The sequence below is a fragment of the Oncorhynchus mykiss genome, chromosome 2 (genome assembly GCF_013265735.2).
Source record: "Oncorhynchus mykiss isolate Arlee chromosome 2, USDA_OmykA_1.1, whole genome shotgun sequence".
NCBI lineage: Eukaryota > Metazoa > Chordata > Actinopteri > Salmoniformes > Salmonidae > Oncorhynchus > Oncorhynchus mykiss.
The window spans coordinates 36,481,973-36,494,360 of record NC_048566.1 but is presented as its reverse complement, the minus strand read 5'-3'; the positions used below and the strand labels follow the sequence as shown (position 1 = coordinate 36,494,360).

The window sequence follows — 12,388 nt, the reverse complement described above, 5'->3', positions numbered from 1 at the left end:
GAGAGTTATAGCAGCACATCGAGAGAGTTATAGCAGCACATCGAGAGAGTTATAGCAGCACATACAGAGAGAGTTATAGCAGCACATACAGAGAGTTATAGCAGCACATACAGAGAGTTATAGCAGCACATCGAGAGAGTTATAGCAGCACAGAGAGAGAGGTATAGCAGCACATACAGAGAGAGTTATAGCAGCACATACAGAGAGAGTTATAGCAGCACATCGAGAGAGTTATAGCAGCACATCGAGAGAGTTATAGCAGCACAGAGAGAGAGAGTTATAGCAGCACAGAGAGAGAGAGTTATAGCAGCACAGAGAGAGAGAGTTATAGCAGCACATCGAGAGAGTTATAGCAGCACATCGAGAGAGTTATAGCAGCACATCGAGAGTTATAGCAGCACATCGAGAGAGTTATAGCAGCACATACAGAGAGAGTTATAGCAGCACAGAGAGAGAGGTATAGCAGCACATCGAGAGTTATAGCAGCACATTGAGAGAGTTATAGCAGCATAGAGAGAGAGAGTTATAGCAGCACATACAGAGAGAGTTATAGCAGCACAGAGAGAGAGGTATAGCAGCACATCGAGAGAGTTATAGCAGCACATCGAGAGAGTTATAGCAGCACATCGAGAGAGTTATAGCAGCACATACAGAGAGAGTTATAGCAGCACAGAGAGAGAGGCATAGCAGCACATCGAGAGTTATAGCAGCACATCGAGAGAGTTATAGCAGCATAGAGAGAGAGTTATAGCAGCACATACAGAGTGTTATAGCAGCACATCGAGAGAGTTATAGCAGCACATCGAGAGAGTTATAGCAGCACATCGAGAGAGTTATAGCAGCACATCGAGAGCGTTATAGCAGCACATACAGAGAGAGTTATAGCAGCACATCGAGAGAGTTATAGCAGCACATACAGAGAGAGTTATAGCAGCACATCGAGAGAGTTATAGCAGCACATACAGAGAGAGAGAGAGAGAAAAACACACACACACACACTTAAACCAGACACCATCACCCACAGACACAGCCACACTAGCACGCGCACACACCGATGCACACACACAGACACCAACTTAAAATCACATCACCACATGTTACGTTCCCCAGTTTCTGTGTTATGGCTTGTGTATTTGTGTGTGTGTTTCAGGAGATGGCTTCCTGAATTCTCCACAAGCAGCTGATTGCTCCATGGCTAATTGGAGAGCTGACCCCGCCCCTCGTCAAGACACAGCTGTATCCAATTTCCCATTCCTTCTGAAGCTATATAAAAGCCAGTGTTCTGTTCAGAAGAGACATCATTGCTGGGAGGTCATTGCAGAGATATAGATTGCAGAAAGATTGATAGTGATTTAGAGAGATCATGGCTGAGAGAGGAGGCTGATGGCTGAGGGTCATATTATGTTGGTTGTTTCAGGGAGTGATACAGGCAGTTGGTATGTACTGTGTTAGTTTGTGGCATTATTGATAGCGCTTATTTGATGTCCTTAATTTCTTAGTTTGATTGTGAAATTGTTTGTTCTCCTGTTTCATTTGTTCCCAGGGGGGAAGGGAAGGCACCGAGGGAGTGCTTAGGCAAGAGGCCAGCGGGCATACATATACCCATAGTATATTCACTGTGTAGGCACACTAGGTAAGACCTGGGCGGACCACCCCCTGTATTTTGGTTAGGGCACCAAGTGGTGCTAAATTAGGTAAGTAGTGGTTAGGCAGGTAAGATAGGAGAGGGGGCTTTGAGATTTACTTTCTTTGCTTTGGTTCCGTCCAGCCCCTTTTCCCCATATTACCGTGTGAAGGAATACATTCCTAGTGAACGGTAAATTCTCTGCCTTTTGTCATCCTTACTCGCACCTACAGTCCCATACCTCTTTCGCTTCACGGGGAGTTGAGTTGTAGCAGGGTGTTGCGTTCCCTCTTCATAGAGGCGTGCATAACACCACATGAATTCACTGCGCCATTTAACGACCTACAGTCGCTAATTTCCCTACAGTTGTGGATATGACGGTTGAGTAAGTACCAGTGGGATTCAAAAGAAAATTGAGTTACAGCCACTTTTTAATGCTGGATAGTCAGGAGGGGAAAATGAGAGGAGAGAAGGGGATAGGAGAGGAGAGACTGTACAGGGGGAAAAGAGAACAGGATAGGAGAGGAGAGACTATACAGGGGGAAAAGAGAACAGGATAGGAGAGAGGAGAGAAGGGGATAGGAGAGGAGAGACTGTACAGGGGGAAAAGAGAACAGGATAGGAGAGAGGAGAGAAGGGGATAGGAGAGGAGAGACTGTACAGGGGGAAAAGAGAACAGGATAGGAGAGAGGAGAGAAGGGGATAGGAGAGGAGAGACTGTACAGGGGGAAAAGAGAACAGGATAGGAGAGGAGAGACTACAGGGGGGAAGAGAACAGGATAGGAGAGAGGAGATAAGGGGATAGGAGAGGAGAGACTGTACAGGGGGAGAACAGGAGAGGAGAGACTACAGGGGGGAAGAGAACAGGATAGGAGAGAGGAGAGAAGGGGAGAGGAGAGACTGTACAGCGGGGAAGAGAACAGGATAGGAGAGAGGAGAGAAGGGGATAGGAGAGGAGAGACTGTACAGGGGAAAAGAGAACAGGATAGGAGAGAGGAGAGAAGGGGATAGGAGAGGAGAGACTATACAGGGGGAAAAGAGAACAGGATAGGAGAGGAGAGACTGTACAGGGGGGTAGGGGAGAACAGGATAGGAGAGAAGTATCGTCCCTGGTAAAGTTTTCTGGTAAGCTTCGCCATGGAGGAATCGATGAACTCCAAATAAAAGATGGCCTGCCTGAGCAGATGGGTATAACAGGGTCCGTAAATAATAAAAAGATGGCTCCCAAGATGGCGGCATATGATTTAACTCCCTTTTAATGGGAGGGAGATAAAGATGTCAGAGGAATTATATGGCGGGACGTGGGGACTGCTTTTCTGGCAAGGGGGTGTGGTGGGAGGCGAGGTGCAGGGCTAACTGTTCCATGCTGCGGCACTATGGGTAATTGAGGAGCGGGTGAGTGATGCGATGACACTGACTCTGCCTAAGGCACTTCAAGTCGCAGAGAACTGTTGCAAAAGCCAATGAGAGAAATATTGTATAGAGGCAAGTCCCTTCACTAACCATGGAGTAGGGCTGTGGATCTGTAGGGCTGTGGATCTGTAGGGCTGTGGATCTGTAGGGCTGTGGATCTGTAGGACTGTGGATCTACAGACCCGATATTGCAGGGAGGTGGGGATACAAGGCACAAAGGAATACAAAAATACAAGGCAAAAATAGATGGCTAGCACCACAGAATGACTGCAGGGCGAACACACATCATCATGGGTATTTGCTATGACTTCTATAGCCAAGGCAAGAGGTGGTTCAGAATGCACACAAGGGGCCACACAAACACACACAGAGCCCTTCGCTTGAATACAAACAATATTTCCAGTCTCTGCAGACCCATATATGAGAGAAAATAGATGCCCAGTCCGTCACCACAATTCATCAATTTACAGAGTTAGAGGTGGTCAGGGGCCATGGTCTCTAGACTGCCTGACCCCTAACCCCGGTCCTCCTTGGACCCCCAGTATGACTTACAGTGCTTTACATGACTGTCTGGGGAGGAAGAATTGAGAAGGAGTAGAAATCATGGTGGCATCTCAAATGGCACCCTACTCCCTATATAGTGCACTACTTTTGACCAGAACCCTATCAGGCCCTGTCAAAAGGAGTGCACTACAATGGGGATAGGGTTCCATTGGAGACACAAGCCCATAAGCCAATAAACAGATACCTATCACAGGAGGGTCAGCTAGGCACTTTACATAGCCAGAGGGGGGACACGAAGTGACAAGCAAGGGGAAGGCTTGAGTGGTTTTACTGATCGTAAAAAACAACTGTTCCTGGGTGAGTGCCACTATAACAAACAGGAGGGAGGGTGAGTTGTGCTTGCTTGGGTGGAAGGGTGCATGTGTGTGTTGGTGGGGGGGGTACTGTGTGTGTGTACAGACCTCAGACATGTATGACCACTTACGTTCATGTGAGTGTGCAGTCCATATAACGGCTCTCACCCATGAAGGTAACCCAACCTTCTCCTCCTCCTTGTCTCCTGTTCCACCTCTACCTCTCCTCTGTCCCCAACGCCTCGTTTACGCACTATGTATAATCCAGGAGCTCCAGGCCCAAGTGCCCACCGCCGGCTTCCCAGGAAACTCAGCCCAGCGTCTCACCTCCTTGTGGGTCGGCACCGGCCAAAGGAGGCCAAATCAATGAGCACTATGGTCGTCTAGGCAATGTGCCCACGCATGCCTGATTCTGCCCGTTACACGCCTAGCACTTTATGAAGGACACGTGCCCTCGGTGAGTGACACAGATCCAAACATGCCAAAGTGTTAGGTTCATACACACACACCTATACACGTGCAGGCACTCACACAGACACACACCTTGCAGGAACACCTGCCCTCAGTGACACGGATCTAACACACAACTAGCACGCAAACACACATACTCATCTGCTTCTTCTGGCCACTAGCTGTCACTCATGTCTATCGTACCATAGAGGCCGGAGGGGAAATAAAGGCTATAGTGAAAATGATAGACCACTCAAACCATTCAAAAACGTCTTGAGATTCTTGACTTGACTCGGTCCTGCTAGCATTGTAGGCTCATATCCAGGCCACTTGCTTTATAAAAAGCCTGGATCCCAAATAGCAACCTCTTCCATATAGTGCAACACGTTTGACGAGGCTCTGGTCAACCGTAGCGCACTAAATAGGGTGCCATTTGGGATCCAGCCAAAGCTAATAGATCCTACTGCTTTTGCAGCGTCCGTGCCTTTGTAATATGCACCAGCTCCATCCATCGTGTGACTCAGGCCCAACGTGGCAGTGCTCTGTGAATAAACAGGCAGTAATGGATGTACACGTGAACTTCCTGTGGGTTTAGCGACCGTGGTTGCAGCGTATATCGCAGCCTACGTCACAGACACAATCTGGTCTCTCTCAAGCCAGAGTGGCTTCGTGTAGCCCAATGTCGAGAGGTCTGGGAAGATGTCAGTGGGTATCTGTCTCTCTCTCTGTGTGTGTGTGTGTGTGTTTCTGGCCTTCATGATAAGAGGAATTTATTTTTTGTATTCATCCTTTATTTAACATCTGTTCATCTTCACAGAGCGATAAAGAAAGCCCAGATTGGTGCACTGCTCTGCGGTGAAGCATCCCCTGCCTCAATCCTAACCTTACCCATTAGTGGGGGAAATTAAAAACTGACCTAAGATCAGTGTCTAGGCCCTGTTGCTAGGTACAACTTCACCCTATTCCATTGAGTGGTGCAATGCTGATTCCAAATCTGTGTTTGATAGGCTTTTTCCCCCCTACGATGATCACAACCCAGATCAAAGTGATTGTGAGGGTCATTGATCTCTTCCTGTGCTGACTGTACTACACACCGTGAATATGGAGATCATAGAGCTATCAGAGAGACAGAATAGAGGAGGCTGGGTGACACATCATGCATACAGAGGCGCATAGGCGCACACACACACACACGCACGCACGCACACACACAAAGTACGATAATATTATGCATACAGTGTCACACAAGCACACACTCTCCATCTCTTTCTCTCGCCCCCTCTCTCTCTCTCACTTTCTCTCTCGCTCTCGATCTAACACACAACCACCACCCCCTCCGCAGCCCCACACACACACACACACACACACACACACACACACACACACACACACACACACACACACACACACACACACACACACACACACACACACAACCTCCCTCCCAGAGTAAGATATTATTATACATGGATGGTAGAGGAGGGTTGAAGACACCGGGGAAATGAGCTGTTGATGCTGTCTCTTACTCCATGCTGAGCTCTGGCAACCTGTGTGACATCCCTCCCAACCCCTCCCTGCAGCGACAGAAGACTGATCACACGGAACGGAGACCTGCGGTAGTCAGGCTGGAAAATCCAAGCAGCCAACCTCACATCTGGCAACTCATTTCTATGCACATAGTAAGTGGCATATACAGTTACCGTATGATCCTCTGCAGATATAGAGACATACAGTCCTCACAGTGCATACAGAAACCATGCAGTAGGTAGAAGACGGATGGACCGGCAGACAGACATTGCAGGAACAACACAGACTCACACGCACACAAACATGTTGTGCTCAAGACCCACACGGTCAACCAGACTCTCACAAACAGACCAAAAGCTGGCTGTCTCTCCTAGCTACCTTCAGCAGAAGGCTTCTCAATAAGGACTCCTATGTTCATGTGAGGTAATCTGTTATGACCAGGGCAGGGATGGTGCATGGGGGACAAGAGAGAGAGAAAGAAAGAGAGAAAAACAGAACGAGAGACGGAGACAAGAGAAAGAGTGAGAGAGAGAGAGAGAAAGAAAGAAAGAAAGAGAGAGAGAAAAACAGAACGAGAGACAGAGACGAGAGAGAGAGAGAGCGAGAGAGAGAGAGAGAGATCAAAAGGGAGAGAGACTAGTGGTTAGAGTGTTGGGCCAGTAACCAAAAGGTTGCCTGATCAAATCCCCATACACAGTCACACAAACACACAGATTTCTCCCATTACCGAGTGCCACTCATTTGCTTCTTAACCCCTGCGACCTCCAGACTCCTCGGTCTTCAGCGTGACTTCCCCCTCTGTCAGTCAACCGTGAAGCAACAGGGAAGGAGGAACACCAAGGACAACAAGCCATTTCATGCTCTCCTCAAGCAGAGATATACAGAACGCCTCCCTCCTTCCCTCCGGTTATCATTCCCATGTGCACTCTGCTGGGGTATTGTAGTCTACGCCCTCCCTGATAACCGAGACGGGCTGAGAGAGAACGATTACACCGCTGGTTCATTAAACGCTGTTCACCCCCCTCTTCTCCACACTCCCCAACCCGCACACAGTCGACAAGAGCAGGTGCAAAGTTTCACACCCCCAGGTACAGTACAAACTCCAATGGAAGATGAAAAGTGTTCGGGGAGGAGGGGAGAGGAGGAGAGAGGAGGGGAGAGGAGGGGAGAGAGGAGGGGAGAGAGGATGAGAGAGGAGGGGAGAGAGGAGGAGAGAGGATGAGAGAGGGGAGAGGATGAGAGAGGAGGGGAGAGGATGAGAGAGGATGAGAGAGGAGGAGAGAGGAGGAGAGAGGAGGAGAGAGGAGGAGAGAGGATGAGAAGGGTGAGAGAGGAGGGGAGAGGAGGAGAGGAGGGGAGAGGAGGGGAGAGGAGGAGAGAGGAGGAGAGAGGAGGGGAGAGGAGGCGAGAGGAGGAGGAAAGAGGAGGAGAGAGGAGGGGAGAGGAGGGAAGAGGAGGGGAGAGGTGAGAGGAGGAGAGAGGATGAGAGAGGAGGGGAGAGGAGGAGAGAGGAGGGGAAAGGGGGAGAGAGGAGGGGAGAGGCTGAGAGAGGAGGGGAGAGGATGAGAGAGGAGGAGAGAGGAGGGGAGAGGATGAGAGAGGAGGGGAGAGGAGGGGAGAGGAGGAGAGAGGAGGGGAGAGGAGGAGAGAGGAGGGGAGAGGTTGAGAGAGGAGGAGAGAGGAGGAGAGAGGATGAGAGAGGAGGGGAGAGAGGAGGAGAGAGGAGGGGAGAGGAGGAAAGAGGAGGAGAGAGGAGGGGAGAGAGGAGGGGAGAGGATGAGAGAGGAGGAGAGAGGAGGGGATAGGAGGAGTGGAGGAGAGAGGAGGGGAGAGAGGGGGGAGAGGAGGAGAAAGGAGGGGAGAGAGGAGGAGAGAGGAGGGGAGAGAGGATGAGAGAGGATGAGAGAGGAGGGGAGAGGATGAGAGAGGAGGAGAGAGGATGAGAGAGGAGAGAGGATGAGAGAGGAGGAGAGAAGATGAGAAAGGAGGGGAGAGGAGGAGAGAGGGGGGGAGAGGAGGGGAGAGGATCAAAGGTAGAGATGTGCCGATCGGAGCCGCAGATGCCAATAGCTAAGGCCCATTGGAGAAAGCCAATGATAAGGTCTTATCTGAGGAAGAGAGAGGGAGAAGGAGGAAAAGAGAAGAAGGCAGAGAGGAAGAGATGATCCTGTTAAATAGTCCCATTGTTGTTGCAGATGATATTGGGACTCATTAACGAGATTCTTTGAAATGATTCCACGTTGGTAGGAAGATAATGAGAGCAATTAAAAAAAGGCCATGTTAAAGAGGTCGGGATTATGAGGGACGGCAGTGCGTGTGTGAGTTTGTGCATGTGTGTGTGTGCATGCATGTGGGTAGGAAACTATATTCACCTGATGGAATACCAGTGTTTTTGGATAAAAGGAGTTGGGAGCCAGAATTCAGAGTAATCCATTTGGGAGTAATCACTTTTATCAATATATTTGAGTCTTTTCAGCACTGTTACCTAACTGAATAAACATTTAACAATTTTTATTTTTGTCTAACAGAAGCCAATGTGATGAACCCATCAATAATAACTATGCAGGCGTGAAATACTATGAAATAGGGCATATTTAGCTTTTGTTCTATTGAATGGTTACTTTGACAGAACAGGTATAACTAGGTAACGATGAGGAAACAGTCATCAGCATGTCCCACACCAGATGGTAAGTGTTGATAGCTTCACAACTGGGTAACACTGCAGACACAAACACATCCACTCTCACATGCACGCACGTGCACACACACACACAGACATGCACGCACACACACACACAGGAACGCGCACACACACTGCAACTATCAATTCCCAGAAGCATGACAGTTTTCTGACATAATTGGGTGATTTGAGTAAAAGTTTGAACAGATTCCATTAAAAAAACGTCTACATGAGTTGCATGGCTTTCAGACTAAACACATCTAAAGCCACACACACGCACAGCGACAACAAGTACAGAAAACGGTGAAAAATAGTGAGAGCAGCCCCAAAATACAGATATCAGCTCCATTCAGCTGCACTGGGGCCTCTGGCTGGTTGTGTTTACTGAAAAGTCAGCCAGCAACCTGTCTGCCACTACTATGCCAGGCGGAGTCTCTCTCTCGGTACATAACGGTACATAACTTGTCTGCCCCAGTGGAGGCTGGGGGAGGGAGAAATCGGAGGACAGGCTCAAAAGTGACACCAGCTTTGGCTGATCGGCACACTGTTAGGAATAATACTGAAGTCCATAGCGTTGCTGGATGCTGCGGAGTCATTGACAGATGTACGTCATCGTTGAAAATCCAGGTCTTTAGGTCACAGGGGTGACCCAGCCAAGACGGGAGTCGGGTGAAAGTTGCTCCTAGATGCTTATCTGGGGTCAGTTTGGCATGTTCCCCATTAATGGTTAAGGTTAGGATTGAGGCAAGGAAAGCTGATTCTATCCGGCAAGTTGCAGTTTACCAAAGCCCTCAATGGAGGACAGTGCACTCAAACACGACATCAACGTGACGGAAATCTGGTGCGGATGGGAAGAAGATTGCCACTCACCAGACTGCTTTATTATCCCATAGGGATAAATAGGGATAATCCCAGATGCTTAGCTCACTGCCGTCCCCTTTCGTTTTAACCTGGAATCTTCCCCCGTTCCCTGATTGACTCAAATGAATCAGCGGTCCGTAAGCTTTCACTCCGTCATGATAGACAGGAGAATGCTCTTTCCAAGATGAGGTCCCTGTTCGCTCGTTTAGCTTCAAAGGCACAAAGAGTGACATGCAGAAACACATGTAGCCTATAAAAGCATCAGTGGCACACACACACACACACACACACACACGCACAAACACCAACAACGACAACAACCGTGCTAACACATATCCAATGACAGTCAGTTAGGATAACCTGTGTTGTCATTTGGAGTGCATTAGCAGCCTACTGGGTATAGCTGTGCAATAACAACAAAAGCGCAGGCCTGAGGGGGGGTGGACTGTGAGAGAAAGTGAGAGGTGGGGATGAGAGGGAGAGAGAAAAAGGCAACTCAAAACACAACCGGATATGAGTGGCACATGACTGGACAGGGTAGACTCCACTGAATATCGAAACGTAACAATTGGCTTCCCTGATGTAAAACCGCAGTGAGAAAAACAGCCTCCGTACACAACTAACACTGTTTGCGCGCCATCAGTGTCACCGGGAAGTGCCCAACCATCCCACATAGAACGCTACAGCTCAGGAATGCCATTCTCCACCGAGCACCAGCGAGAGTTTGCCAGCGGTCATGGGGCGCATTAGTAGCCCCCCACCCTGAATATGATGGGACTCCCTTCTGACACCCTCGTTACTCTCTTCATCACTCCACCCTCATCCCTCGCTCCATCATGACAACACCGAGCAACAGCGCCAACCTACACGAGCTGGGAAAAGTTTTGGAGGCATCAACAACAACAAATAAAAACACACTTAGTGAGGCTGCGGGGGGGTCTGAAGAGGGGTGTCATTAAAACTTTGAACAAATAGAACTGGAGTGACAGGGAGAAGAGGAGAAGAGGATGGGAGGGGAAAGAGAGGAGGAGGGATGGAGGGGAAAGAGAGGAGGTGGGGTGGAGGGGAAAGAGAGGAGGAGTGGTGGAGGGGAAAGAGAGGAGGAGTGGAGGGGAAAGAGAGGAGGAGGGGAAAGAGAGGAGGAGGGGTGGAGGGGAAAGAGAGGAGGAGTGGTGGAGGGGAAAGAGAGGAGGTGGGGTGGAGGGGAAAGAGAGGAGGAGTGGTGGAGGGGAAAGAGAGGAGGAGGGGAAAGAGAGGAGGAGGGGTGGAGGGGAAAGAGAGGAGGTGGGGTGGAGGGGAAAGAGAGGAGGAGGGGTGGAGGGGAAAGAGAGGAGGAGGGGTGGAGGGGAAAGAGAGGAGGAGGGGTGGAGGGGAAAGAGAGGAGGAGGGGTGGAGGGGAAAGAGAGGAGGAGGGGTGGAGGGGAAAGAGAGGAGTAGGGGTGGAGGGGAAAGAGAGGAGGAGGGGTGGAGGGGAAAGAGAGGAGGAGGGGAAAGAGAGGAGGAGGGGTGGAGGGGAAAGAGAGGAGGAGGGGTGGAGGGGAAGAGAGGAGGAGGGGTGGAGGGGAAAGAGAGGAGGAGGGGTGGAGGGGAAAGAGAGGAGGAGGGGTGGAGTGGAAAGAGAGGGGGTGGGGTGGAGGGGAAAGAGAGGACGAGGGGTGGAGGGGCGATGGGGGAGAGAACGGTGTCAAGAGGAAAGGTATGAAGCCAGAGCTTATAGCTCCAGGCGCCAGGAATACATGGTAGGGATGGATTATTAATGCAGAGGAGAAGAGGAGGAGGCGGGGAAGAGAGGAGGGGAGGAATAAAACAACAACAATAACAACACTAACAGTGCTGGTGGTGCAGCAGGCTGGAGAGAGAGAGAGAGAGAGAGAGGGAGAGAGAGAGAGAGAGGGAGAGAGAGAGAGGGAGGGAGAGAGAGAGAGAGAGGGCCGCCAGGGGATTTAAACATCAGCAGTTGTGATTGAGGGCAGTGTGACACCTACTCATATCCCACACACCCTCCCCGTCTACACACACACACACTGTGTACACTCTCACACACACATACATACAGTACACACACACAGACACCAGATGGGCTTCTAGGGATTAAGGCGAGGCTTCTCCATCTTCTCTGAGCCTCACACAGACTAGCAGAGTCCACCAGAGCAGCTCTTCAGGCTAAAATGAGCATGTGGAAGCTGGAGAAAAGCTTTTTATAGGCCGGTGACTCCCAAAAAATAATACCTCGATAATGCACCCATAATTCCCCACTTGGGTTTACAGCCGCCGTGAGTCAAGTGTCAAAGTTTTACTCCGGCACAGCATGCAGTCTGGATCTGGAGGATAGGCTAGGGCGCCGGAGGGTAGGGCTGCCGTCTTATTGGCTCTAAACCAACCACGCTATTCGCGCTGTCCGTAACTTGTTTTGTACATAATGTTTCTCCTACCGTTTCTTATGCCTGAAAAGAGCTTCTGGACATCAGAACGGGGATTACTCACCTCAAGTTGGACGAAGAGTTCTTCTTCGATGAGTCGGACGCGAGGGATATACTACGGACGCCCGACCAGGCCCAGATCCCCGTGATTCGCTGGGAAAGGAAACGTAGGTTTCGCGGAAAGAGATCGGGATGCCTTGTGAGGATCAGGCAACGAGTGGCTAATCTGCTCTTGCCTTCCATTCTGCTAGATAACGTTCAATCGCTGGAAATTACATGGGACGAACTGAAAGCACGTATATCCTACCGACGGGACATTAAAAACTGCAATATCTTGTGTTTCACCGAGTCGTGGCTGAACGATGACTTTAAGAACATACAGCTGGCGGGTTATACACTCTATCGTCAGGACAGAACAGCAGCCTCTGGTAAGACACAAGTCGGGGACCTACGCATTTACGTAAACAACAGCTGGTGCAAGATATCTAAGGAAATTTCAAGGTTTTGCTCGCCTGAGGTAGACTATCTCATGATAAGCTGTAGACCACACTATCTA

The 12,388-nt window shown here is 49.9% G+C and overlaps 1 protein-coding gene and 1 long non-coding RNA gene across 3 annotated transcripts in view; one reads left to right on the top strand and one right to left on the bottom strand.

Annotated features, from left to right (window-relative positions):
• LOC118939565 overlaps positions 1-6,407 on the top strand; it is a 53,245-nt gene extending 46,838 nt beyond the window's left edge. Inside the window, exons 2-3 of the long non-coding RNA XR_005036564.1 lie at positions 4,163-4,351; positions 5,925-6,407. This is a non-coding gene — a long non-coding RNA (uncharacterized LOC118939565). The remainder of the gene's footprint in view (positions 1-4,162; positions 4,352-5,924) is intronic.
• Positions 1-12,388, bottom strand: part of LOC110488866 (mannosyl-oligosaccharide 1,2-alpha-mannosidase IA) — a 235,310-nt gene that overhangs the window by 161,700 nt on the left and 61,222 nt on the right. The window lies entirely within an intron of this gene.